Below are 24039 nucleotides of genomic sequence, written 5' to 3' on the forward strand. Positions count from 1 at the left end.
CTATTTCTGAGGGTCTACAGAGGCACCAGAAGTTGCTTTTGTGCAATTGTGGCAACAGTAGGAAGAGTCTGCCACTGAAACTGCCCTCATTCAATGGCATCCTCTTCACAGTAATATGGCGTGGTTAATTTCCTTGATTGCTCTCTAATGCATAGCTTTAATTGTATCCTTGCTTTTATGTAGAGAATAGAATCATGTTTCTAAAAGAATAGCTGGGAAAATCCACTGCCAGACTCGAATACAAATAGGAGCCTGCAGAAATTGCTGCTTCATGGGTGGGCATAGGAGAAAGGAAATGAGGGAGGACAGCTATCCCTGAATATTTGGGGTTATGCATGAAAGGATCACTGTCCCCCTTTACCTCTACTAGGAGTACAAACAGCAGAATGTTATTCATAGGCAACTGCCTGGAAATCACATAGGAAACATCCTATGCATAGGAAATTGCCTGTGGAGGAGGGTTTATGTGTGCTAAAATGCTACCATCCTCCCAAAAAGCTGTCCTTCATCCACACTGGAGCTCCTGTGGCCTAATATCACTGTTGACATAATTATCTATTGCCGTCCTCAATTTTATGCGTGTTGCTATGCAATTGAGATCACACTGTACATACACTTTGCAATCTGCTCTTTTCATTTAATATTGTAGTTAATAAGCCTTGGAGGGTGGGAAAGTTTGGAAAAATCCAGCCATTTTGTAGTTGGCAGTGATAACAGGCAGAAACAGCGACAACAACCTGCACTGCGGTTCAGGTCCTGGGAGTTGGACTAGTCCTGTCCCACCAGTGGAAGGGTTCAGCCATTTATACAGCTTCATGAGGCAGTGGGCAGTGGTTGGCTCTAGGAGTTGGAATTAAAGGAGTTTTGTTTTGTTCTGTTTTAATCTGCTCTTAACTTATTTTTTCCCCCAAATTTCATAATAAACCAGTATCATTTTTATAGTCAGAAAAAATTATTTTAAGTGTTTCTTCTTTGTGTTGCCAAGAAAGCGGCAAGGCATTAAAATCTGAATCAGCTACAGAAGAGCAGGCCACCCAGGCTCATCTCACCATGCCTTAGGCTCTTTATATACAAAGTGGGACAATCACCCTAGACCCTCTCACAGTAGAGACTGTAACACCATTACTCTCATACAGAAAAGGTATACGGGACAAGGTAAAGAGATTAGCAGCCTGGATCTGGGAGGTGGCCGAGCCTTGTGGTCCACAGCTGCCCAAGCCTCAACACCCCTTCTCCAACAAGCCTCTCAGAGGAAGAACATTCATTCACCTTACTTAGGCTCATAACCTCCAATATAGGCACCACTGAGAATAGACTGGAACTCAGTATCTTCAGATCCTGAAATAACGAATCAAGCTCCTTTCTTGTCCCACTGCTCACTCAGAGAGCTGACTAGTTCTTTAGGCCCAGGAGACAAGAATCTAGGGACCAAAAAATGTTTAGGGGTCCACAAAAATATTTTAATATATTACTGTATCTGTCATATGCCAACAGAGTTGTAAAACATACTTTTTTTTCTAAATGGTGGAAGGGGGCCCACAAAAGCAAATGTACCTGAGATTCACGAAAGACATAATGTGATCCTGCTCAGTCTATATCAGCTTCATTTTTTCTGGGCCCTACTACGAAATTATCAAGGTGGATTGTGGATCAGATTGCTGACCATTCCTCTCTATTCATCTTCTTTATCTTTCCGGTACAAAGGAAACAGAACTTGGGTGTGGATATTTCACATAACAAGTAACTAGAACGATGAGGTTAGACGGAGACCCCCACAGCAGAATTAGGCAGATGGAGACATATTTAGCAGAGAGCAGAAGAAATAGGGCTTTTAATTGCCCACACAAACAACCATTACAACACAGGAAGGACAAGAAGCCATAACTCTAGGAAATGACTTGGCATTTTCCCTTTTTTTTTAAGAATGATTATCCCTATTCCTTAGGATAAGGTTTCTGCAAAATGTGAATATACCCTTTAATAACTCTTGTTCTTCTTTTCAAATTAGAGTAATAAATAAATAAGCACAATTTGCGAACCATTTGATTACGTCCCTGTACTTTCCCAAGATTCCCTAAGGAGGCACTTACATCAATTTTTGCATCATTAATATTTAAATAAAAATTCGAATTGAATTGTGGGACAAAAATGCATTTATGAAGCACATGTTTGGGCGCAATGCAGCATGAGTTTTAGACTTAGGGAGCCAGTGGAACATTTGGTCCCTGCAGAGCAGCAACAGAATAATGCAGCAAAGAATTTTGAAAGGAGAGAATACTGGTTTCAAGGGAGGAAGCCAGGGCAGAAACTCCCAGTTTTACTTGAAGTCTCTTATTCAACAGCCACAAATACATGGACCACCATCAGGAACCAGGAAGTAAGTAAAACAGGACAGTTGAGCAGGCAACATCAAGTCACAGAGCCCAAGTCATTTTTAAAACATCAAGGAAAATTACTGTGCTTGAGACTTCCCTGGTGGTCCATTGGCTAAGACTCCATGCTCTCAATGCACAAGGCCCAGGTTTGATCCTTGATCAGGGAACTAGATCCCACATGCTGCAACTAAGACCCTGTGCAGCCAAATAAAATAAAATTTTTTAAAAAGTTACTGAACTCAAATCACCACAAATACCTGTGATACAAAAAAAAAAAAATTAAATTCCAAACACCTTGTTTAAAAAAATGAGGTGACTTTTCAATACATCTTGTTGAAAATTTCATTTTGTAATTTTATTATAATTTTCGTTGGTAAACATTTATAGAGCTTGGCACTATGCCAAGAGGGTGTATACGATTGTTCAATAAGTCAGCCCCTAGGGGATTGTAATGTGTTTGGGAAACATGAGAAATACTAGATATAAATGGATCACAGCAGTATGGGGCATACCTGCTGAATGACACCGGAACGGCCCTGCCTCTAAGTTCTGCACAGGAGCCAAGAGAAAGTCGACTCCTCTAGTGACTGACGTGTCATTGAGGATCCAGTGGAAAGCAGATGGCATGCTCAAAGAGTTTCACTGAAAGTTTAAGAAAATAATGATTGGAGTGTGGGCAGAGTTAAGCCAACTAATCACAGTGGCAAACAGGGTCAGCTGCAGGGAATGCTGGTACCACTCTTGGCCTGTGGGGAAAGGCAAGGAGCGAGGTCGTGGAGCCCCATTGAGCAAGTGCTGGTGCCTGGAAAATGGGAGGCTCCACAGGAGCTGAGGACAGAAGCTCAGGATGGGGGGTTGGGGAGTAAATCCCCAGCCTCTGGTCACCTGCTGACGCCGTCCACAGGCTCAACCAGAAACTGGAGGACAAGGGAGCTAGGAGATGCAGTCATGGGGCACAGACTGGGAGAGACAAGAGTGGAGAATGGACATGGTGACAAATGGAGACTAACCCAGAGCACAGGCTGGACCCCTTACTATGGGCTTTAGGAGAGAGAGAAGAGTTTTTGGCATAGTAATGGAAGGGGAAAGGCGTCTTGGGCAGAGGAAGACATGCCCATATAGGAAATGGGAAACAATTTATCTTTCAGCCAAGAAATGTGTGCAAAGTGCATTTTCTTGAGAACAGGCAGGCTGCAACATTCAAGAAGCTTGGAGGAACAGATACACAGAACTCGATCTCAGCACCATGATGTCTGAGGTGGATAATTCTTTGTGCCTTGTAGGATGTTTAGCAGCATCCTTGGCCTCAGTGGCATCCCACTCTGAGTTGAGACAACCAGAAGTCTTCAGACATTGCCAAATGTCCTCTGTGTCCATGCTAAGTCCCTTCAGTCATGTCAGACTCTTTGTGACCCTATGGACTCTAGCCCGCCAGGATCCTCTGTCCACGGGATTCTCTAGGCAAGAATATTGGAATGGGTAGCCATGCTCTCCTCCAGGGAATCGTCCTGACCCAGGGATCAAACCTGCATCTCCTGTGGCTCCTGCATTGGCAGCAGACTCCTTATCGCTGAGCTACTGGGGAAACCCAAATATTCTCTAAGCAAATCTTCCCCCAATTGAGAACCACTGGGAAAGGAAAGGAAAGAGACTATAACCAGAAATCTGTTGAAATATGGGGCAGACAGGAGATTCTAAAGGTTTAGATCAATATAGAACAGTAAGACAGACAAGTGAAGAAATCAATACTTTGGCCACCTCATGCAAAGAGTTGACTCATTGGAAAAGACCCTAGTGCTAGGAAGGATTGGGGGCAGGAGGAGAAGGGGACAACAGAGGAAGAGATGGTTGGATGGCATCACTGACTCGATGGACATGGGTTTGGGTAGATTCCGGGAGTTGGTGATGGACAGGGAGGCCTGGCGTGCTGCGATTCATGGGGTCGCAAAGAGTCGGACACGACTGAGCGACTGAACTGAACTGAACTAAAGACAGACAAGAGAAGGACAAATGACACAGACCTTGAAAAAGAGGAGCAGGCAGGCTGTGTGAGGACAGGGGTAGGTGGTCGTGGGTAGTTTCCAGGCGTGCAGATTGGACAGCAGGGAGGATGACATCTCCATGGACAGAACTGGGAAGGCCTGAGGATCATCTTAAGGAACATGATGTGTCTTTTGTGAACTTACTTGAAAGGAACCAGGTCATTTAGATAAGGCACTGAGTTGAGAACAGAGACTAGGACAAGAAGCATAAATTCAAGTCATCCACACAGAGACAGACTTCTACTCTCCTATGGAAAGTAGAAGGAAAAGTAGAGAAAACCAAGGACTAAGGTTTTTCTCTTTTCTTTTTTGGGGGGGAGGGGGGTTGGAGTGGGAAGGCATGGTGTGCCTATTTAGAAGAAAAACGTGGGATAGAAACAGAAGGCTCCACAGACAAGAAAACCAGGCAGTTTTCTGAGGTGGAAAATGGGCTGAAGTCCAGCTCCTGCCCCACTCATCAGTTCCTTTGTCCTGAGGACTCTGCCTGACACGAATGACCACCTTTTTCTAATGTACAGAGATGCCATGTAGGCTGGGGGTGGTACTGAGGAGACTCAAAGCTCCCACTGAAGTCATGAGTGTCAAGAGGAGTGTCCTTGTTGGCCTCATCTCCTCAGTGGTTAACGGTTCTCTTTTATTTTTTCTTTTAATCATTCAAATCCGTAAAGAAGTAGAATTTCCTAGGTGATAAGAATGACAAAGGTGACTTTTGTTATGTTAATGAAGTGACTTTTGAATGTCACCTAAGGATGGAGGCTGTTTACCAGAAGAACTAGACATGTCATTAGAGAATTGGAAATTTCAGTCCCACTCCCCAGACGCCTGAGAAGTGGAAAGGGGCTAGAGGTTGAATCACTCACCTGTGGTGGGTAATAATTTTATCAAACATGCCTATGTAATGAGCCCTTCATAAAATCTCCAAAGGAGAGAGTTCAGAGAGCTTCCAGGCTGATGAAACAAAATGCATCCAAATGCCATGGAGCTGGGCACCAGACTGCACAGGGACAGAAGCCCCTTTCTTCTGGGCCTCACTCTATGTATCTCTCATCTGACTGTTGATCTATATCCTTTAATATCCTTTGTGATGATCCTGATCAAGTGAGTAAACTGGTTTCCTGAGTTCTGTGAGCTGCTCTAGCAAATTAATTGAACCCAAGGGGAGAGTTGTGGGTCCTGTGATTTATAGCCAGTTGTTCAGAAGCACAGGTGACAACCTGAATTTGAGACAAGCATCTGAATTGGAGGGTAGTCTTGTGGGACTGAGCCCTTACCCGTGCAACCTGATGCTATCTCTGGGTAGACAGCGTCAGAATTGAGTGAAACTGTAGGACACGCAGATGGTGTCAGAGAGCTGCTTGGTGGCGTGGAGGGAAAAACTGCACATGTTGGAACTGGATGCAGAATGGTAGGCTACTATAACAATAAACCATAGACTGGGTGGCCTAAAAAACAGAAATTTATTTCTCCTGTCAGGAGAGTGTGTAATTTCCTCAGTTCAGTCTCACTGCAACAAAGATTTGAAACAATGGGCAAGTGTTACAACTTGGTTACAGCTTACAGTTTTATTCAGTAAACAAAGGATGGTGGAATAGCATCTCCACCTCAATAGAAATGAGTGAGCAAGTTCCGGGAGATGGTGAAGGACAGAGAAACCTGGAGTGCTGCAGTCCATGGGGTCACAAAGAGTCAGACACACGACTGAGCAAGTGACTGAACAACAACAACAAACAAAGGATAGTACACCCTCAAGGCTTGAGGATAGGCTCATTGATAGGAAGGGGGAGTGTTTGTTTCACCTGAGGTTCTCACTCTGGTCTGCAGACTTTTCCTTTGTTTCTTTTTCATGGGCTTTCCCCCTTTGTTTTTTAGCCACTGCCAGTTTGAACTCCTTTTTCCTATTCTAACTACCTAACATTCCCAGTTCTGGAGGCTGGGAAGTGCAAGTTCAAAGGTCTGGGAGATTTGGTCCCTGTGAGAGTCCAGATCAAGGCTTACACACTGCAACCTTCTTGTTTGCCCTCACATGGCAAAGAGTCTGAGCTCTGGTCCCTCCTTCTTCTAAAAAGGGTGCTAATCTAGTCATGGGGCTCCTTCTTCATGAGTTCACCTAATCACCTCCCAAAGGTCTACCTCCAAATATCATCACATCGGGGTTTAAGGGCTTTATCTTATAGATTTAGGAAGACACAATATTCATTCTACAGCAACCAGCAAAAAAGACTGAGAAGAAAGAGCTACTGAGGAAGGAGAAAAACCAAGAGAGTCTGGTGTCCTGAAACCAAGGAATGGGTTTCAAGGATAAAAGAGTGATCAATAGGGTCAAATGCTGCGGATAGGTTAAATTGAGGCCAAGAGACAACTTTTAACATCATGTTGTTTGAGAGCTGGACAAGAGCTGCTTCAGTGGAGAGATAAGGGTGAAAGCCTGAAATCAGGGAGATTCAAGAGAGGCTGAGAGGATAGAAACTAGAGGAAGCGAGTACAGACAACTCTTTTAAAGAACTCTGCAATAAGGGGAGCAGAGAAATGGGGCAAAGCTGGGGGAGAATACAATAGGAGAAATTACAGAATGTTGATGGGAATGAGGGGAAAATGAAATGATGAAAACATATATGGTCTACTCTCAACTACACAGGAAAACAGAAACAGTGTGACCTATTTGATGAGTTTACTTTAAAAGATCTTATGGACCAATATCTGAAACATATTTTGTAAAGTATATGTAAGTTGTGAAACATAATAAACACCCCAAAACCACCACCCACACCAAGAGCTAGACCGCCATCAATCATGTATGTCCATGTGCTCTTCTCTCTTGCATCCTCCTGCTTCTCTCTCGGAAGAAAGCAACTTTCCTCAATTTTATGATCATCATTTCCTTGTAAAGTCATAGTCTATTGTACTTACTGTACAATTCTTACACTTATTCTGTTGTACACATTCTGTTGTACTTATTGACTGACTGATCTTCAACCTGGCCTCCTGCAGGCTGTCAGACCACTTCGGTCAGAAATTACATTCTTACATTTAACCTCCCACACTGAAATTTCATTTTTCATCTTCCTGCTCTAGCTTTGCTTGAACCACCTCTTCTTCTTCACGAAGATCATTATTATTCATTCTTTTCTGTATCATTTACCCTGCATGAAAGCAGAAAAGATACATCACACCTTCTTCTCTTGTGCACACACAGAATGGACCCCAGGGACCACAGGATTTTTTTCTCCTGAAAGATGCACCTACAGCCGTCAAATCTCCAGCCTCCCTGTCCAATCCCAAGGCACCCACTGCTCAGCAGATGCCTTCGCCAGAATCTGGTGGTCCCTCCACAGAGGGAGCAGGAAGGCGGGTGATGGCCAGTGATTCTGTATCCTTTATCTCCTAATCTTGCCTGTGGACAAGTAGCCATCCTCAAGTCATCTAGAATTCTCCAGGTGTGCAAGGACCTGTAAGACCCTGACAAATGCCAACAGACTGGACCCTTTACAAATAGATGACAGCAGGCTCTGAAAGCCCTCTGCTTTCAGAGGCTCCAGCTCCCCCACTTGCTCATCGATGCTTGAAATTGCCTTAAGGAGAGACAACAGTTTTCACTCACAGCTGCAGAAACCCTTGAAGGCCCTGAATGAACTAACTCATTGATTTAGACCAGTGCACTGATCTGAAAGATTAGATGACACAATGGGCACCTGAAAAATGGGTATGAAATGACAGACAAGGGTTATAGTAGAGAGCAAAAGGGCTTTTCTTGCTTTCTTGGGCGCTTAAAAAAGAAAAATCTTAAAATCACAAGACCTGGAGTCAAATTTGGTCTCACTGCCAGCGGTCTGACCATAGGCAAGTTACTCAACGTTTTAAGTCTGCTGCTTATTCCTAAAATGAAGGTGAATACCTACTTCCAGAGTCACTGTGAGACTTTGAGGCCATTCTAAGCTTGAATATTTTCCTTCGTTCCCTGTTACCTTCAGCACCTCGAGTTCTGTTCCTATCCACACCAGCGCTCCATCCCCCTCTCTGATCATCACAGAGGTTAAAAGGGAAAAGTCTGGAACACTGAATGTAAGTTCAATCCTAACCCGATCACTTGGTGTGATCTTGGGCAAGTTACTTGACTGCTCTGTGCTGTTTTCTCTGTAAAATGAAGATAATAAGGGTATTTGCCTCATGGAGTGACTGTAAGGATTGAGCGAGTTAAGACGCTTGAAAAAGGCGGGGTGGGGGTCACTGCAAGAAGTGTTTTTCACATCGTTCCCCAGGGCTTCTCCTCACCTGCTCACTTTCCACAAGCCAAAGCAGCAACGAGAGCTCCTCCACTTCCGCTAACACAAAAAAGCCCTGTAAATTGCTACACATTCCCCAAGGTTTCTCAAAGCCCCCAACCTCATCCCTAAATCACTAGGCCATCTGTTCTTTCCGCCACAAGCAAACTCCGAAGCAGATCTAGGTCCCCCAGCCTGGCCCCGGTGAAACTTGGGGAACCCAGACTCCTCAGGGGGCAGTGGCAGAGGGGGCGGGGCGGGGGCCGCGGGGGAGTGGGAGGGGGCAGGGCAGGCTCTGTGAGGCGGTGCCTGCACTCCGGCCCCGCGGTTGCTAGGCAGCGCAGCGGGCGTCGGCGTTGCCAGGCGAAGGCGAAGAGCTAACAAAGCCAGGTCCCACCACACCTCTCCTGTGCTCCCGGCTGAGGCAGGTGCCGCCCTACCCCGCTCACATTCGGCTGCTTTCCGCCCGCCGGCCCGCAGAAGGTGCGAGGCGGTGAATCTCTCTCCACACCTCCCGCCTGAAGCCAGGCGCGAGGTGTCGCCTGGTGCCGGATAGCCCGCTTGGGAACGAGCCTCAGGTAGCCACCCCGAGGGGAAGTGGAGGGAGGGGAGCACCCTGAACACCCCGACGGCGGCTCGGGTCTGAGGGAAGAGTCCTGCCCGATGAGCCCACCTGGATTCTGAACCCCTCCTGTTCACAGAGCCAGAAGAGGGGACTGCGATCTTTAGGAGAAGGTAACCATGGGTGATTATTGCTCTCTACCCAAACTATATGTATACTTTGTACCCAGAACTAGCATTTTATGCTTTCTTACACGGGGGCAGTGATTTGGAAACACAACAAAATCTGGGATCAAATCCTCCCATTGACTAGCCAAACCTCGGCTTTTTCTTCTCTAATACAGATATAACAATACCTATAGAGGGAGTAAAACTGTGTCCAAAACAGGTCTGTATAGTCAAAGCTATGGTTGTTCCAGTAGTCACCTACAGATGTGAGAGTTAGACCATAAAGAAGGCTGAAGGCCAAAGAATTGATGCCTTTGAATTGTGGTGCTGGAGAAGACTCTTGAGAGTCCCTTGGACTGCAAGGAGATCAAACCAGTTAATCCTAAAGGAAATCAACCCTGAATATTCATTGGAAGGACTGTTGCTGAAGCTGAAGCTCCAATTCTTTGGCCACCTGATGCAAAGAGTTTACTGGAAAAGACCTTGATGCTGGAAAGATTGAGGGCAGGAGGAGAAGGGGGCAACAGAGGATGAAATGGTTGAATGGCATCACCAACTCAGTGGACAAGGATTTGAGCAAACTCTGGGAGATAATGGAGGAGAGGGAAGCCTGGAGTGCTGTGGTCTATGGGGTCGCAAAGAGTCAGATATGACTTAGCAACTGAACAACAAAAATGAGGGGGTTGCCATAAGGACCAAAGGACATGACTAGTACTTTATATAAACTGCTATCATTCATTCATTTTCCTCATATATATTGAGTAATGACTGTATTCCAGGCACTAGGTTAGGCATCGGGGATTCTATTGTGAACAGAAAGTGACTATCCCTGCCCTCAAGTTTACAGTCTATTGGGAATAGCAGTTGTTCATCAAAAATATCATACAAATAATGTAAAATTAGAGTCAAGTGTTGCCAAGGAGAGGTGAGTAAGGGGTGCTTTGAGAGGGTATAAGGTAACAGAGAAAGGTCAGGGAAAACTGAGCTGAGACCTGAAGAACCTATGAAATGATGAGGAGTGTGTCCAGGCAAGGGTAACCATGTGTCCAAAACCCATCATCTCCTATTCCAAACCCAAACAAATACATACAGTACCTGGTCCTTGGTTCTAAGAGTTGTTCATAGACACTCCTCCTGAGATTCTGGTGTCTGAAGCCTTTCATTCAGGTAACTGCAGGCTTTTGTTTAAATTGTTGAGGCCCTGTTTAGCCCATACCAGTAAAACCAAATGGGAAATTGCAAAAACAAATGTATATTTCATATTCAGTAAGACCTATGCTCTTTAGCACATATGTGTTGGCCTGCCATTTCACATTGGGAGGTATAAGAGGAAATCTGTTGAATTTTAAGATTTGAGGAGGCAAGGCTGGGATGGATGGATAATTTAGGAAGGCCTTGCATACTGAGAGCTTTAAGAATGGAAATGAACTTCACAAAGCACTGGAATCGTGGAATGTTAAGATAGAATGGATCTTTCCCCATCATTTTTTATCAGATGTGAATAAATGATCCACAGTGCCCAAAAGAAACCATTGGTCCTCAGACTCCTTTCCACCCTAAGGAGCTATGATCCTAAGTCTCTGTAACTCAAAAGTGCATGGAAGTCCTGAAGGCCCAAGGGGACATGGGACAGGACTTTGACCTGTCCCTCCTTCAATGTTCACCATTTCTACTGTGGTGTCACCATCTACCCAGTCTCACTCCACTCTCTTCAATGCATCTCTGCAGCTTTCAGTCAATGTGTGTTTCAGAGTCCAGCAAAGAGAAAGAAATCATACAACAATTTAACAAAGAAAGTTCAATGTAACAAATTTTTAACTATAATGGATTGGAATAATGGAAGATTGGTTAGCAAGACATAAAGATCCAAAGAGTACAGGAATCACAGATTTAAGAAGCCGTCACTACCCTTGAGATGGGTCACCCAAGAAAGAGATGACCTCCTAAGAGTGTGTCACAGAGGGTGTGGCCACAGATCATTAGATGGCAGAGAAGTTGAGGTGCCAGGCAGCCAGAAATCCACTGTCTGGGATGCCAAAGAAGCCATGAAAAGGTGAAAGTACACTGGCTGTACTCTGCTGCAAACCTCCCAAGAGAGGTGCCAGGGGAAGCAGCCAGCCACTGGGCACTGCTGACTGCTGTGCACTGCAGCCATTGGGCATTTAAGAGATTGTATACTGCAGATGAAGGCAATGGCACCCCACTCCAGTACTCTTGCCTGGAAAATCCCATGGACGGAGGAGCCTGGTAGGCTGAAGTCCATGGGGTCGCTAAGAGTCGGACACGACTGAGCGACTTCAATTTCACTTTTCACTTTCATGCATTGGAGAAGGAAATGGCAACCCACTCCAGTGTTCTTGCCTGGAGAATCCCAGGAACGGCGGAGCCTGGTGGGCTGCCGTCTATGGGGTCGCAGAGTCAGACACGACTGAAGCAACTTAGCAGCAGCAGCATACTGCAGATGCTGGAGAAGCTGAGCACTGCGGGATCCCTGCACTGGGGAAACTTCATTCCTGGAGCCCAGCCTAGTCCTGGAAGAACTTCTGGTACCCAGGAGAAAAGCCCCTTCCTCCTCGAGTATCCCTCCAGCGCCCTCTAGTGATAAAGCTTAACATTATGCCAGGCGGCAAAGGAGACTGATCTAAAGGACAAGTTTTTAATGAGGAGGCAGTGTGGGTGAATTTGGAGCAGAGAGGCAATCAATTGATGACTGGAGCGTAATACGAACACCAAAGTCTGTTTAAGTGACTCCAGTGCTTAAATATTCTAGTAGCTCCCTACTCCCCTTAAGATAAAGTTCTAAAGCCTTGCCATGGCAAACCAGGCCTCTTATATTCTGGTGTTGGGCTGTATTTTCAGCCTTAGGCCCAACCATTCCCCTTTTTGCCACTCGGCTAGCCTTCCATAATTACATTTCCCTGAACTCTCTCTGTTTTTTGACACCTCTATACTTTTGTCTAGTCCTAGCCACAGAGAATTCCATCCTTGCTCTTATGAGGAACCTATTCTGTACCTGACACTGTTCTGGGACTGGGAATGACAGCAGTAAACAAACCAGGCTTATCCAAGTCTCTGTTCAAATATCATCACTATTTTGGAAGTATTTTCTGACCACCTTATCTAGCCTTCAGATTAGTAAGATGCCTCATCAAGGAGTTTCTGTTCTTTTATATCTATATTTTGACACTTATTGTACCCTGTTTTAATCACTGATTTTCCTGTTAGTCTCTTCCTTTGGCCTATGAGTACTCTGAGGGCAGGGTGTGTGATTCATTTATTTCTGTATGCTAGTATTTATTTAGTGCTACTCCTGACACATAAGCTGTTATTGGATTAATTGTTTGCCCAGGATCACATAATTAGTCAAAGGTAGGCCCAGGCCCAGAGTCCTGGTCACCTGTTTCACAGTCAGGAATGCTCTTCATTAGAGTTTGATCTGCCCTGTGGGGTCTCTGAAGGACAGCAGCCCTGTATTTTGTGTTGGAAAAGCCAAATACGATGTTAAATATCATCAGGAATGGTAGTGGAAAGAGGAGAGAAATGTAGCCCTGATCTTTTGTTGAAAACTATGGTGCATTCACCCCTCATAGCCCTTGCTTACATTGAGTCCCTGGATCATAGGGAGACTATGATGAAAATCAGAAGTAGGGAGAACAAGTAAAAGGATGGAAATGATGTGGATGTGGGGAACAGTCTTCACTCTAAGAAAATGGAGACTTTCATACACTTATGAAAGACAAGGTTAAGGTGGCTCCAGGTTTGTCTGACAGGTCCCCAAATCAGGGTAGAGGGGTGTGTGTTCCTGGAGGAGGAAGGGACTTCTCTTGTGAGTTTCACAAGCTCCATAACTGTGATTAGGGATCACAGTTAACACAGAAGTCTGTAAATGGTATCCCTGCGCTTGCGGACCATGATATGAACATGGAAAGATTCTGTGAAACATGAACGTGGCTAAGTTAAGACGCATTGAAAGAGGTAACTATTCACTTGTTAAATAATTGTGGCTCACAGTCATCAAGACAGTATGGTACTGGCACAAGAACAGAAATATAGATCAATGGAACAAAATAGAAAGCCCAGAGATAAATCCATGCACCTATGGCACCTTATCTTCGACAAAGGAGGCAAGAATATACAATGGAAAAAAGACAATCTCTTTAACAAGTGGTGCTGGGAAAACTGGTCAACCACTTGTAAAAGAATAAAACTAGAACACTTTCTAACACCATACACAAAAATAAACTCAAAATGGATTAAAAAGCTAAACATAAGACCAGAAACTATAAAACTCCTAGAGGAAAACATAGGCAAAACACTCTCCAACATAAACCACAGCAGGACCCTCTATGACCCACCTCCCAGAATAATGGAAATAAAAGCAAAAATAAATAAATGGGACCTAATTAAAATTAAAAGCTTTTGCACAACAAAGGAAACTATAAGCAAGGTGAAAAGACAGCCTTCAGAATGGGAGAAAATAATAGCAAATGAAGCAACGGACAAAGAATTAATATCAGAAATATACAAGCAGCTCCTGCAGCTCAATTCCAGAAAAATAAATGACCCAATCAAAAAGTGGGCCAAAGAACTAAACAGACATTTCTCCAAAGAAGACATACAGATGGCTAACAAACACATGAAAAGATGTTCAACATCACTCATTATCAGAGAAATGCAAATCAAAACCACAATGAGGTACCATTTCACACCTGTCAGAATGGCTGCTATCCAAAAGACTACAAGCAATAAATGCTGGAGAGGGTGTGGAGAAAAGGGAACCCTCTTACACTGTTGGTGGGAATGCAAAGTAGTACAGCCACTATGGAGAAGTGTGGAGATTCCTCAAAAAACTGGAAATAGAACTGCCATATGATCCAGCAATCCCACTGCTGGGCATACACACTGAGGAAACCAGAATTGAAACAGACATGTGTGCCCCAATGTTCATGGCAGCACTGTTTATAATAGCCAGGACATGGAAGCAGCTTAGATGCCCATCAGCAAACAAATGGATAAGGAAGCTGTGGTACATATACACAATGGAATATTACTCAGCCACTAAAAAGAATACATTCGAATCAGTTCTAATGAGGTGGATGAAACTGGAGTGCCGGAGTCCAGCTCCAGCAACCAGGGAATTGGCCTGAAGGGATGAGGGTTGTCGGTGGAGAATGATGCAGCTTCTGACTCAAAGTGCGGGACTGCATGTTTATTTTAAGCATCAGGTTTTCTTTTATACTTTTACAAAAGCATTAGGTCAGAGGTTTGACATCTTCAGTTTCCTCTCACCCAGATTTACTGTCTCCATAAATCATTGTTGTCCTTCAGAGTTCCCTCTTAAGTGTCCTTGTGATTACATTGTAACTCACATTTGTCTCTGGGCTGCATACCACATTCCTCAGTTTATTTCTCATCTTTCTAAATCCTGCTAGCCCATAGTATCTTAAGCTCATTATCTCCTAAAAAGGCTTTTAGCTATTAGTATCTCTAAACTTCCTAGTCTCTATAAGCTATAGTAAAATATGCTAACACTACAACATACCTTAAACTTTTAGCTTCTAACTATTCTTAATTATTCCTAAACCCTAAACTCAGCAAATTTCTTTTGCCATAAACATTTCCCTCACAAGCAGCTCTCAGATAACAATCTTTCCCATGGCCTCAAGCTGTGGCCTATGTGCTCATCCTGGAACATTCTTTGTAAAGATCCTTGAACAAATGTCAATAGTTAACTTTATGGATTATTTCCTGGGCATAACTTCAGAAGGCTTTGTGCTTTCTCATGCTCCTTGCAAGAACAATAAGCACCTTAACATTCTTTCCAGCCAGCTCAACCGAAGGAAGGAAAGGGCAAGTCAGAATCACAAGACCTAACTCCTTCATCCTGGGACTGTGCCTGCGGGATAAGGAGAGGGGGTTGGGGCCGTGCCTCCATTTTGTCAGTAATGCCTAACGTGGCTCCCGACACTGGAGCCTATTATACAGAGTGAAGTAAACCAGAAAGAAAAACACCAATACAGTATACTAACACATATATATGGAATTTAGAAAATCGGTAAAGATAACCCTGTATGCGAGACAGCAAAAGAGACACAGATATATAGAACAGTATTATGGACTCTATGGGAGAGGACGAGGGCAGGATGATATGGGAGAATGGCACTGAAGCATGTAGATTATCACATGTGAAACGAATCGCCAGTCCAGGTTTGATGCATGATACAGGGTGCTCGGGGCTGGTGCACCGGGATGACCCAGAGGAATGGGATGGGGAGGGGGGTGGGAGGGGGGTTCTGGAAGGGGAACACATGTACACCCATGGTGGATTCATGTCAAATGTATGGCAAAATCAATACAATATTGTAAAGTTAAAAAATAGATAAATAAACTAATTAAAAAAAATAAATAATTGTGGCTCAGCTGGTAAAAGAATTCGCCTGCAATGTGGGAGGCCTGGGTTCAACCCCTGAGTTGGGAAAATCCCCTGGAGAAGGGAAAGGCTACCCACTTCAGTATTCTGGCATGGAGAATTCCATGCACTGTATAGTTCACGGGGTCGAAAAGAGCTGGACACGACTGAATGACTTTCACTTCACTTCATGTGGAGCTTTTAACTTTCAAAATGTGGTACTAGCATGATATATAAGCAATTTGGAGAAATCTTCTAATAACAGAGCCAAGAACCACTATTCAAAAAAAAGGACAAGGTCAAATAGGACTGCTCTTAGCAATATTGCTGCTGGCATCCAAATGCTGGGTTGACTTGATCCAGGGGTTGGCCCAGGGTAGAAAAAGATCCAGACTTCTGTGAAATAAAGTTGGAGAGGCAAGCTAATAAGAATAAGACAAATCATGGAGAGCTTGAAAGTCAGACAGGGCATCATTTTCATGAGAAAAGAAATGAAGATCCAATAAAGGTTTTAGAGAGTGATGTGATAACATAAGCAGTTAAGGCATTTTATCTGGAAAAACTAAACCTTAATTTCCTGGCATTGGAAAATGATTATAATATTAGAACCTACCTACTCATAGATTGCTGTAAGGATTAAATGAGATAAGGAAACCTCATTGACTTTAAAGAAAGTGAAAATGTTGATCACTCAGTTGTGTCTGACTCTTTTCGACCCCATGGACTGTAGCCCACCAGGTTCCTCTGTCCATGGAGTTCTCCAGGCAAGAATATTGGATTGGGTAGCCATTCCCTTCTCCAGGGGATCTTCCCTACCCAGGGATCAAACTCAGGTATCCTGGATTGCAGGTGGATTCTTTCCCATCTAAGCCATCATCTGAAAGCCAAAGGGCTTTCAAAGGGAAGCCTGTTGAAAACATTGACTTTCAAGCCTCTCTTAATACTGGGCACCCTTCCATTATTTGCAACTGTGTGGAATATGGCTGAGACAATAATCATATTTTCAGGACAAAAAATTAGGACATACTCTGACAAGTAAAAGTTTTGTTCCACTGAAAATGTACTTTTCATGATGCAAATGGGAATATCCATGATATTTCAATGATTTATGGAAAGAGTCAAACATAATTTTTGAAACTAGGATTGTCCTAGAGAAAATCCATGATGTGTAAATGGCCTTATTCTGAGAGAGGCAGTGTGGTGTGGTGTGGGAAAAGCAATGAAGGAGACCCGAATTTTTGATTCAGCTCTAACAGAAACTGTGAGCTTGTGCCAATCACTTCACCTCTTTGTGCATCAATTCTCTCATTTGTAAATTGAAGGTATTGAACTACGTGGTAGTGCTAAGTCGTGTCCAACTCTTTGCAACTCCATGGACGGTAGCCTGGTAGGCTCCTCTGTCCATGGGATTCTCCAGGCAAGAATAATGGAGTGGGTTGCCATTTCCTACTCCAGGGGATCTTCCTGATCCAGGGATAAAACCCACATCTCTTATGTCTCCTGCATTGGCAGGCAGGCGGATTCTTTACCACTGCGCCACCTGGGAAGCCCCATATTGGACTATATTATAAGTCAAATTAAGTCCCTTCCTTGTTTTGGAAAAGATGTTCCTTTTTATTTTCTAGACAGATTTTTTTTTTTTTAGGTTCACCAGGACTAAAGTGGGGAATGAAAGAGAAGGATAAATAAAAACTGGCCATGGAGTATCTGACTAATACAATTGAGGGAGTAAAAGAAGTTCATTTTGGATGCTTTTATGGGAAAAGGGAACTCTACAGTGGGAAGCTGGTGGATATGACTGTAGCATGGTTGAGAGTTTACAATTGGGGATTTGGCAGTCATCAGCACAGAAAAGGTATCTACTTCCAGTTGGACTATAGTAGATTGCAGTAGCTCAAGCCACCCACTGCAACAAATTTAAACATTTAGAAAAATTATTTTTAAAAATATTGTAAATACATCATAGAGCTTTAGAAGCAATGAGTACTAGATTAATTCAAATTCCAGGAGAGTGCCAAACCCTTTCAAGGTGAACTCATGGTAAGTCATTTTCTTCCCAGTGGACATTTGCCAACTTTGGATGTGGACTCAGGACTGCCGGCAAGCCTTGGCGGTCAAACAGCTCTGGCATGACAGATTAGAAAGTTGAGTCACCCCAAACACTTTCATTTTTACATAAGGTCTGACATAAAATTTAAAAAATACAAAGAAGCATGAAAATGTGTCTAGTAATCAAGAAGAAAAATAGACATCAAAGATGACATCCACAGGGAGATTCAGCTACTAGAGTTGTCAGAACTTGTTGACTCTAGAATAACTCTAAATAATACATTCAGGAAAATCAAGGAAAAGATGTATAAATGGATGAAAATGGAAAATTTCAACACAGAAATTGTATGTATAAAAATAACAGATATTCTTGAACTCAAAATGCAATATTTGAAATAAAGAATTTCTTAAGTGGATTTATCAGCATCCTGGATAGCAGAAGACATACTTACTGATGGAAGAAAAGGTGCCAGGTAAGTGAAAAGATGAAACTTTTCTAAAGAATGGAGAGGGTCAAATGCTGGTTCCTCAGGTCTTGGACAAGGCAAGAACTAAGAGCTCAAGCAGCAGAGGAAAGACTATGAGATCAAAGAGATAGGCTGAGTTGGCAGAGAATGGCAGTGTGACTTCTTTCTGACATCCTTGATCTCACTCAGGTAGGAAATTGCTTCATCTACTGGGAGTGAGGAAAACAGTTGAGTGGAATTCAGGCTTGAGGGGAAAGTCATTACCTGGAAATCAAATAAGAAATAGTGTGTTCTTGGGGTCACGTCAAAGATCAATGCAAAAGCAGGTGTGCAAGACCTAGAGAGTAGAGGTGGTGCAAAAATGGACTGTGCTGCACTGAATGGTCTTGCAACTGAAAGATTACTTTTGTGATGCTATTGTTTTATAAAAATAAAAACAGAGTGAGGCTTAAAGATCAGCCTAGGTCCAAATGTGATTGCCTGTGAGATTAAGTCTAACTTGATATGGGCCTACTTTTCTGGTTCTTTCAAACTCAGTCAGTTTATCTAAATCTTAGAATCACATGACCATCTTTAACTATATGTTCATGCTTTGGTGTTTTATGAAAGGGTTAGTCATTTGGTCATGTCCAACTATTTGTGACCCCATGGACTGCAGCCTGCCAGGCTCCTCTGTCCATGGAATTTTCCAGGCAAGAATACTGCAGTGGGTTGCCATTCCCTCCTCCAGGGAATCTTCCCAACCCAGGGATTGAAGCCGGGTCTCCTGCATCACAGGCAGATTCTTTACAGAAATCTTAAAGATTCCCCTCCCTCTTCTAGCTTCAGAAAACAACTTCAATTCTCCTGAGGGCATCCCAGCTCCTGTTCATAAACTAAGGCAGAGTTACCCTGCTTTATCCTGCCTCCTCAGGAAAGGAGTTGCTGCCAGTGTTGGATGCTGCTTTTTCTTTCCCTTGGCTCTTGCTTTCTTTAGGAAGTACTAGATGTCTTCGGCCTTTGTGACACTCTGAGGACACTATTTCTCTGTGATCAAAAGAAGTTGCTCTGTTTTGCTAATTTATCTCAAACTTTCTTGATGGCTTCTAATCAATACTTCAGCTGAGTAATTTAACTTAGAAGCTAATTGTTCCCTTAACAACCAGTATTTTTATAGTTACCTTTCTAATTACATTCTTTTAAAATTGTATAAGTTATATATATATATAAATTATGTATATGTATACATTGGCTTACCTGGTGGCTCAGATGGTAAACTGAGCAACTAACACTTTCATTTTCTCTCTCTATATATGGGGCTTCCCTAGTGGCACAATTGGTAAAGAATCTGCCTGCAATCCAGGAGACCTGGGTTTGATCCCTGGGTCAGGAAGATCCACTGGAGGAGGAAATGGCAACCCATTCCGGTGTTTTTGCATGGAGAATGCCATAGACAGAGGAGGCTGATGGGCTATAGTATCTGGGGTTGCAGAGTTAAACATGACTAAGTGATGAACACACACACATACATATATGTAATATAAATCTCAGCTTTTACCAGAAATTGATTTTAATAATCATCAGCATCTCTTTCATAACACATAATCTTAAAACATTGAAACAAAAGTTTTTTTTAACAAAGTTTTTTAACCAAAGTACTTGAAACCAGATTTTACATCAGAGCTTCCCAACCTTTTTCAACATCATGGCATACAGAAATCTTTGTAAAGCACACTGGGGTATACTGTAGGGTTTTGGCAGTTCTATATGGAGCTTATGAAAAATCCAATAGAGTTTTATCATATAATTGCAATAACAAGTTGCACAGTGAGAATGAAGATATTGAATGTTTACTCTGAATAAAACTTTCAAATAAAAAAGATTTTTTTAACTTTTTAAAGAGAAATAAAGCTCACTTTCTAATCATGATTTTGCTTTATACCAAATTTTGTGTTGAAATAACTACATGCAGAAAAAAAACTTTAATTTTCTCTTCAAATTCTATTTTCTTTTTTTTAAATTTATTTATTTATTTTGATTGGAGGCTAATACTTTACAACATTGTGGTGGTTTTGCCATACATTGACATGAATCAGCCACAGGTGTACACGTGTCGCCCATCCCAAACCCCCCTCCCACCCTCCTCCCCATCCCATCCCTCTGGGTTGGCCCAGTGCACCGGCTTTGAGTGCCCTGCCTCATGCATCAAACTTGGACTGGTCATCTATTTCACATACGGTGATATACATGTTTCAATGCTATTCTCTGAAATCATCCCTCCCTCACCTTCTCCCACAGAGTCCCAAAGTCTGTTCTTTACATCTGTGTCTCTTTTGCTGTCTTGCATATAGGGTCATCGTTACCATCTTTCTAAATTCCATATATATGCGTTAATATGCTGTATTGGTGTTTTTCTTTCTGACTTACTTCACTCTACATAATAGAGTGAAGTAAGTTTCATTCACCTCATTAGAACTGATTCAAATATGTTCTTTTTAGTAGCTGAGTAATATTCCATTGTGTATTTCTCTTCAAATTCTTATAGTCACCATCAGTGAGGAAGTTTGCCTCACAGATGGTTGTTACTTAGCAAATGTTAAAAAGGTAATTATTGATTTTTCTCCAATTGAGAGAAACTCCTCTCTATTAACAAAAATTTGAATACTTTGATTTCTTCTGTCTTTGGTTGAAATTCTTAGGATAATGTGAATTGATTTCTAATTCACTTAATTTTTTTACATTAAGTATCTACAAGTAACATGATACCTAACAGATGTTTTGCTACTAGTCTTCTTTAGGGTTAAAGTTAGAAATATTAGTTAAACTCCCCACTGAACTACTTCTAACATCATGTTTCCCTTGAATCTATGAGTATTGTTGGTATACTTTATTATGTTTTCACACATTCATTGTGATTTTTATTAAATTCATTCTGGTGCTTGAAAATGTCAAATAAGCCAATTTTCTGAAAAAAAATCTCTCCCTAACAATTCTGCAATAAGAATCACTGACATTTTTCAATTCCTCTTTTAATTCCTAGCCTCCAGGAAAAAAAAGAAAGAAAAAACTTTTCCTTTGATAGGTAGCTTAGTAGCAAACAGCAGACTGTTTCTTCACATAGAGCTGAAAGCAGACAAAACCATAGCAGCCTGGATTTATTAGTAACATCCTTTAATATGGAATTCACATCTACAGGCAAATATACAGACTAGAGCTCTCTGTAAACAAAGCATTTCTTACTTGCATCTCAAGTGATCAGAACGTGGAAAACAGATATGATGTAAAGCCCTCCCACCTCCCTGTCATCACAGTTTTCCCACAAGTACAGAAACTGTTGTTCTTGCATAATCTAGGAAGTCTTATTTGTTTTAAAGTATTTAGTTACTACTCATCTTGAGTACTTCGTTTTGTTGCTGCTGCTGCTGCTGCTGCTAAGTCGCTTCAGTCGTGTCGGACTCTGTGCGACCCCATAGACGGAAGCCCACCAGGCTCCCCCGTCCCTGGGATTCTCCAGGCAAGAACACTGGAGTGGGTTGCCATTTCCTTCTCCAATGCATGAAAGTGAAAAGCGAAAGTGAAGTTGCTCAGTCGTGTCCGACTCTCAGCGACCCTATGGACTGCAGCCCACCAGGCTCCTCCGTCCATGGGATTCTCCAGGCAAGAGTACTGGAGTGGGGTGCCATTGTCTTCTAATAGTAATGTTCCATTTTTATATTTCCTTTGCTTCATTTGGTTCCAAATGTGATCATTTCTCAGGCAGGTGGGTAAAATGATTCTGTAATTGTGGGAGACATTTTGGCCTTACTTCTTAGTTATGTGACCTTTTAATTAGCTTCCTGAACCCAACCTGATATAAACTACTGTGTAGTTGTAAACACCTTTGTAAAACATTTCATAAAGCAGTAGTTTTCAAAGTGTGGTTTCAGGGACTTCTGAGGATCCTGGAGACTTTAGCGGGTAGGAATCCATGAAGGTAAAACTATTTTTGTAATAATACCAAGACATTATAGGTCTTTTTCATGCTTCTTCTAAAGAGTGTACACTGGAGTTTCCCAGAAGCTACATGATGTGCGATTGAATTCAGTCAAATGAATTGAATGCAAAAACCAAATATGATAATCTAGCTGGTTCTATTAAGTGAGACATTAGAAGATTTTCAGAAAATATAAGACAATGCCACACTTCTCACTAAGAATTTTTGTTAGTTTGGTAACCAACAAATAACTAGAAACTATAGTTATTTTTTATAAGATATGAAGGAGCTGTTTTTATTTTAAAATAAATATTTTAAAATTCCTAAAATGACAAATATTGCAGAATATAACCCATATTAACAAAAGATCTTTCGGATCCTCAATAACTTTTCAGAATGTAAGGGGTTGCTGAGATCAAAAACTTTAAGAATTAATCTCTTAAAAGACTATCTGTATAATATAGATATTTTCTGTTAAGGCTCTGGCATAATTTACCCAGCACCATTTTTTTCATTTGATAACTTTTCCATGAAAATGAGATATTTAGGCAGATATCTGGGTAAAGAAAAAAGTTATCAGAGAAAACAAATCCAAACTTGAAATAGTCCTCACTATATTGCCTAATAAGTGATTTAAATTTATATTTTGGACTACATGTATAACGTCTGTGAATCTCACAAGTATTAAACTATAATTAGAAATTAATTCAAAATTATAATTTATAGTAGGAAAATAAATCATATATTTAAAATACTTAAGGAGACTATAGGCCTTTTTTACTGTAACAAATCAGTTTTCAGATAGAAGAAGATTGCTTATTTTCTTTAGAGTAGTTTCATAAGACTTTTGAAAAGGGGGATTTTAAGAAATGCTACCATTTAATTTAGCAGTTAAAATGCTAAACTGTCCACAAAATGTAAATATTACTTATACTTAAGTATAGTTAAAGTATTTTGAGAAATATTTTTATAAGGTAATAAAGGCCCACAGTCTCTTATAGAATCAATTCAATTATTTTACACTATTATTTGCTTTTAGAAGCAAACTTAATTTTTTAATTTCTACAAACAAATAATGTCATTATAGAATTTCATACTGAATCAGATTTTGGATATTTTATACCACAAAACAAGGATAAATAAATATATAAATCAAGACACAATTTTAGAAAATTAACAAAATCAATTATGTTTTATTAGAGAGAAGTGATGATGATGATGATTAAAACATATACCTTCCTTTGGGGGAGTAAATTTTAAAAATAAGAAAAAATTAAGTCAAAGGAAGACCTAAGTACTGGAAACATATGCACAAACCTTTGGCACTGACAATAAATACATAGCAGTTAAAACAATAATCAAACTTACAGAGGTGGTTTTAACATGGTGGTAAAACGGGGAAATTCTATAGAAGCATCTCTGCTGGCAGGTGCTCTGCCTAAAACCTTATACACCAAAACAGTAATTACACCAATTAAACAATAATAATAAACGCCGAAACAGAAATCTGGAAGTTTACTGACTGAGCAGAACAATATCCAAATATAATTTCAACTGTTATAAATTTGTGTATAGTTGTAAAATTTTATAAATTTTGTAGTAAATTTTGTATCACTATGAAAAGTATACAATCATCAATCTCTCACTGCACACCTGTAACCCATTCTGCCATGACCACTTGTGGGAAGCCCTGCTTTAGAGATCTATAAAGGCAGAATAGGATGAAATGGTAAAATGTGTACTACAAAGAATATTTG

The 24039-nt window shown here is 41.6% G+C and overlaps 1 protein-coding gene and 1 long non-coding RNA gene across 4 annotated transcripts in view; one reads left to right on the plus strand and one right to left on the minus strand.

Moving 5' to 3' along the window:
- Positions 1–7075: 7075 nt before the first annotated feature.
- On the minus strand, positions 7076–9000 carry LOC145538871 (uncharacterized). The gene is made up of 2 exons (XR_014077301.1): positions 8687–9000; positions 7076–7557 (listed from the first exon to the last, which is right to left on the minus strand). It is a non-coding gene; the product is annotated as an uncharacterized LOC145538871 (long non-coding RNA).
- A 34-nt stretch (positions 9001–9034) lies between these two features.
- Positions 9035–24039, plus strand: part of ROPN1 (rhophilin associated tail protein 1) — a 30175-nt gene continuing 15170 nt past the window's right edge. The window contains exons 1-2 of one of the 3 annotated variants that reach the window (XM_081571719.1): positions 9035–9254; positions 9378–9411. The gene's annotated coding sequence lies outside the window, so the exon portion shown is untranslated. Of the gene's footprint in view, positions 9412–24039 lie in introns of all 3 variants that reach the window. The other 2 variants (XM_081571717.1, XM_081571718.1) reach the window with 2 other exon arrangements.

This window comes from Giraffa tippelskirchi, chromosome 2 (genome assembly GCF_054371585.1).
Source record: "Giraffa tippelskirchi isolate mGirTip1 chromosome 2, T2T-mGirTip1v1.2.pri, whole genome shotgun sequence".
Classification (NCBI taxonomy): Eukaryota; Metazoa; Chordata; class Mammalia; order Artiodactyla; family Giraffidae; genus Giraffa; species Giraffa tippelskirchi.